We start from the raw sequence: 6,000 nt of genomic DNA, 5'->3' as shown, positions 1-6,000 counted from the left end.
TATGGTCTCCGTTGCCTCTTCACTCATCCCGCTCGCGCTCTCTCTCTCTCTCTCTCTCTCTCTCTCTCTCTCTCTCTCTCTCTCTCTCTCTCTCTCTCTCTCTCTCTCTCTCTCTCTCTCTCTCTCTGTGTGTGTGTGTGTGTGTGTGTGTGTGTGTGTGTGTGTGTGTGTGTGTACATTTGGTAAAGACTGAGCATGACTTTCTTATTTGCTTCCCTGTCCACCTCTCATGGGAAGACATCTGTATAAACATGGAGGGTAAGCCAGTGATATTGTAGACCATTAACCAAGTCAACGAGGACCAACCATTTCACTTAACTTTTGAACAAGGGTGATGTCATTAAATGATCACTCCTCTGTTCATTGTCATGCTTTTTTCTGAGTACAGCAAATGTATAGAAATGACATCAGACATAATTGACCAATTACGTGGACAGTAGTGTATTGTAGTTTTAAATTATTTATTATAGTTTCTATTGTAGTATATGCTACATGCCTTGACATAATTTTTCTGTACAAGAGGAAACGTTTAATTTCTCCTTTCTGTACATTGCCGTTATCAAAATAATGTCCAAGTGCTGTTTTAGTAACTGTTTGATTTTACACTGTCAGACGAGTTCCTGTTCTTCACCATTGTTTTTTGAGATAACAGCTCACAGTCTTCCCCCAAACAAGTTTAATTTCCTCTAGCGCCCAAAATAACAAATAAAAGCAGCACCACTGATGGATCATTTGTTTGTTCAGGTCCTTAGTCATTTAGCCCAATTTTGAGATCACGTCGTCATTCAGATCTTTTGTATTTCACAATCAGTAGTGTGATATGTTGTTGGCGGAAACCACACACACACCCATGCATCGTGACACGCATGCATAGTGACACACACACACGCAGGCGCACACACACACACACACACACACACACACACACACACACACACACACACACACACACACACACACACACACACACACACACACACACACACACACACACACACACACACACACACACACACACACACACACACACACACACACACACACACACACACAGAGTGCGTTACAATATGAGACCTTGCCTCCGCCACTTGTGCTTGTTTCCTCGCCCCGCCTCCTGGCCCCTCCTCCGTGGACAAAACGATTAAGTTTCCCAGGTGTCAGTCTAGCCACACAACAACTTTTGAGGGAATGTTTTTCATTCACCATCCCAATTGCAAATGAGAAAAAGAGTTTACAACTGAGCTTTTGCAAGATATTGAAATATAATGCTGTTGTCAGTGATGTCATCATGACATATTACTTCCTGGTTCGAGGAAACAAGCACAAGTGGAGGAGGCAAAGTCGCATATTGTAGCACACACACACACACACACACACACACACACACACACACACACACACACACACACACACACACACACACACACACACACACACACACACACACACACACACACACACACACACACACACACACACACACACACACACACACAGCCCCTGTGGCCCTGTCTGTCTCACAGCCACTGTAAACTCTGAAGGAATGGCTCAGCCACCGGCTCGAGAGCTGATTGGTTAAGAGCGCCGGAATGGACAGGGCCATGGCCCCCAGCCAAGCCCCTCCCCCCTCTGAGGCATTGGCCTGTGAGTGATCTTTCCACCGCTCACTCAGTCTGCGAGTGAGTAGAGTCGAACACAGACACAAGAGTTTGAACAAGTGTGGCTTGCCAGTGTTTATTTGTTTTGCTCCTTGCGTGGGCACCAACCATATGAGCCAACAGCTGGATTACACAATCCTGACCATGAGGAGGGCACGTCTGCACGCGCAGCAGGTTGTTGAACTTTATTTTCAACTGTACTTCACTTTGCTTGTCTAGTGTTGTCTCCGCACCACAACACTCAGTTTGTATGTATGGCTCTGTCTGTCTTTTGTGGGGTGGGCGGGTCATGGTGAACTGACACATTGAGGTACGGTGTTCACAGCAGAGAGAACATGCTCAGCGTAGCTGTCCAAAGTCATGTGTGTGTATATCTTTGCTGAGTGTGGATGACTATTAGGATAGCATGTGAGCATGGGTGTATGGCCTGACATAGCAATGTGTGTGTGCGTGTGCGTGTGCGTGTGCGTCTGTGTCTGTGTCTGTGTCTGTGTATACTGTATATCACTATGACAGCAGTGCCTCTCCTGTTTTAACTGGATCTTCTTTGGAGATGAGGCATGTGTGGCGACTGCCAGTGCGTCTTGGCCCCTGCCCCATGTGTGTGTCACGTCTGTGTGAAGGGCTTTTGTGTCAGGGCAGGAATGTGTCTTCAGTGTTTCTCGCAAAGGGGGGCACACAACAAGGCCCTCCTCGCGGCTCCCAGACGCCCAACTCCCTACGGTCATGTTATCTCAGCTGTTCTCAAGAGAGCAGTGCCGCAAAATCCAGCCAGTTGTCTTTCAGTTCATTCGTTGCCTTGTTGTTGTACACACCCTCTATTTACAGAGCCAGCTTCTGTGTGAGAATAACATTCCTGGTTGTGTTTTGATGCAAAACAAAATGGCATATTTCGGGTAAAGTGATATCTATGTCAGATATTTCTCTTTGTTTATATACATCACAATGTCATATGTTCTAACTTGTTTTTGGGGAGTGTCACATTTTCCATTACATACTCATATGGAAGTTAGGAAATGGTCCTCATAGTGATCAGGGAACACACAATGGGACTGTACTACATAGCTGGTTCAGGATAAGTTAAGGTTAAGTTTAGAGGTAAATCATCTAATAGAGCCTGGAGTCCTCATTTTCATAAGAAAAGCTCTTGTATTAGATGATTCACCTCTTAACTCAACCTTAACTTATCCTGAACCAGCTTTGTAGTAACGGCCCAATGTCTTGAAGGCTGTAGTGTTGGATAGTGCCTAGTGAGGTGACACTTCATGTGCTCGTCCAGGCTCAGAGTTTCATTGACAGAGACTCATGTCAGTGCAACATCAATCATTCATCACCTGTTGGAAGGGTTGTCAGCCTGGACTGTCATAGTAGGCAGAGATCCATGTTGTGAAGTTGTTGCTTTGGTGGTGCTTGTGGCATGGACTGTGAATCGTTTACACATACTCAGTAAATCCTGCAGTGCTCATTTAACACTTAGAGAGTTGATTTGACATCATTTGGACTTAAAAGAACTATTTAAGTGTTGAATTAACACCGCAACATTTACTGTGTACTCAGACAGGCTGATATTATCATCCGGGTAATCAAGATGCAAATTCACCTGAATATGGCTTGCCGTGGTGTAATGGTTAGGGAGTTGGACTTTAGATTACTGGGTCCAATCTCCACCCTTACCAGTCCCTTCTTCCTCCCTCCATGGCTGTAGTGCCCTGGCGTAAGGTATCTAACCTCACATTACCCCAGGGACTGTAACCAATACCCTCTGTAATATCTGTTAGTCGTTTTGGAGAAAGCTAAGTGTCAGCTAAGTGTAATGTATTGTCATGTAATGTAATGTAATGTAATGTAATGTAATGAATAGAACATTAACCATCCAGCACTTTTTCCCTTGTCCTCATTGTCCAAAAGATACCTGTGGAATGACATTAAAAAGGGTAGAATAGTGTGTACTGTATGTGAATTATCTATTGACTGCCGTGCTTTCAGTGCTGGGAGGTAGAATGTGTGGACTTTGGAGTATGTCTTTGCCTGATGGGTTGTGCTGTGAAGTTGTAAAGTGCTTACTTAAGCAGAATGACGCTTTGCGAAGTATGTCATTGAAATGTCACAAAAGCCATGTGGAAGAGTCGCATTTTTGAGGACTCATTAACCAGAGAGTCTAGTACATATGGCGGTTTGTCTGTGATGTATTTGCAACGGTGGAAATGACTTTTATGACCTCATTACAACGCAAAACAAACAGACGTGGTTCATTGGAGTCGTTTCGGTGCAGGCCTGCGTCCTTGCCTTGCTGAAGTCGTCTACAGACTGATTGTCGTCATTGCGAACTGAGGCGAAAGGGCCCGTACTCTGCAGGTGTGTGTGTGTGTGTGTGTGTGTGTGTGTGTGTGTGTGTGTGTGTGTGCTCTCTCCTTTTTTCCCTTTCCATTAGCCAGTTTGCTGTGGGTGCCTGACATGAGGGCCAGTATAACTGCTGTGTGGTTTAGCTGCCTGCCTTCATGTGCCGTGAAACAGGCTGCAGATTCCTCCCACGGCAGCACCACTGACACACTGGTTTGTTGCGTAACTATGGCCATCCGCCCAGAAGCGCTCTCTCGCTCGCTGCCTCCCTCCCTGCCTGCCCTCCCCCTGTCCCGTCCCACCACCGCAGCCTGTGACGACAGCAGCCAGGAACTGGTGTGTAGGAAGTGGAGAGCTGATATTCCACCGGGCCCAGAGCACAGAGGAAGCAGCACGTCCCACTGCGGCCTCTCTGCAGCCATGGGATGGCCTCTCTCCCACACACATGGCCCTGTTGATACTGGCTCAACCAGTTGATATACTGTGAGGAAAGCCGGGGCAGGGGCAGGGGGAGGGGGTGGGGGCATGATAGTCCTCCCTGGATATAGCTTGCAAGTTGGCACAAACATGCAGCCGAGACAGACGCATTTCCACGGAGGGTAATGTGTTCATTAGGAACTTTGACACAAGAGTTTGATGGACAGCTTCTTGCTGTTGCCAGGCTTGTGATAGAACAGCCAACTCTGACTTGGTTGGATAGCATAATAGTAAATGCATACTCTTACTTTAGGGCAGTGTTTCTCAACAGGGGTGCCGGGGCACCCTGGGGTGCCGCGGGCCCCCCTCAGGGGTGCCACGGAAACGTGGCTGATAAATAAATTATGTAATATAATACATATTTGTCTAAATTTATCAGTTAATGCTAGTCAGTGGAATCTTTCATCTGCCATTTACACACAATAAAGTAGATATAGGTCGCCCCAGTCAGCTGCAACTCGAATGTAGGTTGTGCGACGTCTCCAAATGTGTTACTTTTCTAAGCTTGTGTGATTTCGGATGCGATGCCATGTTACGGCTTGTTGGTTTAGGGTGCCTTGAAATTTTTCCTGAATTGAAAGGGTGCCTCGCCTAAAAACAGGTTGAGAAACACTGCTTTAGGGAATTAGAATTAGAATAGGGGTTGCCTTTGAATAATAGGGGTGTTGCTTTTTTGAGAGCTATGTTTTACCCCCAGTGTGGGTTGGGGTGCACAGCAGGGGTCTGCCAAAAATAAACTGGCCTTGTCATATATTTGCTGTCAGTGTTGCGTCCCTCAAGCGATTTAGGCCAAAGTATTTTTCAGTTGCATGCAGGAATGTTTCCTGCAACCACACAGTGCACTCAAATAAGGGACTTGGTTTTTGCCTTGTTCTACACACGGCTATGTTGTACACACTATGGGAAAAGATAGTTTTTGTGAAATAAGTCTTGGGCTACGTCTTGCCCCACAGGGTTTACCAAGTTAGCCTTAAAGGGGTATGTCACTATTTTGGGGCTTAATACAGTTAAAATCGTTGGCCAGGGTTTATAAAGGTGGTAAAGTGTCTTATTTTTCATGTTAAGCGTTGTCTTGCTGTAAGACAAGTTAAAAGAGGGAATATGTCGCTAAGCTAGTGAAAGTCAATGGATCCGTGTAGCATGCAACAACTGAGTGCTATAGGAACTACAGAAATGCCAGAGTGTAAAAAAAGTCACTGTGTGGTCCTGTAGCCTTCGTTCTCCAAGCAAGCAAGACCAGAAGTAGTGCATCAGCCTTTGAGCTCCTGCTCTGCATGTTTTGTGTAAACAGGAGTCCATGGGGGAAAGCCCTGAAATATGTGGAGGGATACAGATGGGGAGAGGAGGCATCTACTGTCTGTAACACACAGGACCTCTCCACAAGCTCAGACACGCCACACCAGCACGAGGCTTCTCTTCTCTAGTGTGCTGGTCTCTGGTTGTGCCGGCCGGGGTGACATAATGGATAAATCTGTGGCCAAAACAACCACCCAGTCCTTTTTTTCCTGTTTTGTTTGGGTTCTTT

General features: G+C 46.1%; 1 protein-coding gene across 1 annotated transcript in view; it reads left to right on the top strand.

Moving 5' to 3' along the window:
- The first annotated feature begins 1,684 nt into the window (after positions 1-1,684).
- Positions 1,685-6,000, top strand: part of pld1a (phospholipase D1a) — a 41,676-nt gene continuing 37,360 nt past the window's right edge. Inside the window, exon 1 of the mRNA XM_063219012.1 lies at positions 1,685-1,832. The gene's annotated coding sequence lies outside the window, so the exon portion shown is untranslated. The remainder of the gene's footprint in view (positions 1,833-6,000) is intronic.

Source organism: Engraulis encrasicolus, chromosome 16 (assembly GCF_034702125.1).
Source record: "Engraulis encrasicolus isolate BLACKSEA-1 chromosome 16, IST_EnEncr_1.0, whole genome shotgun sequence".
Classification (NCBI taxonomy): Eukaryota; Metazoa; Chordata; class Actinopteri; order Clupeiformes; family Engraulidae; genus Engraulis; species Engraulis encrasicolus.
The sequence above is the reverse complement of the archived record's forward strand: the minus strand, read 5'-3'. Positions and strand labels throughout refer to the sequence as shown.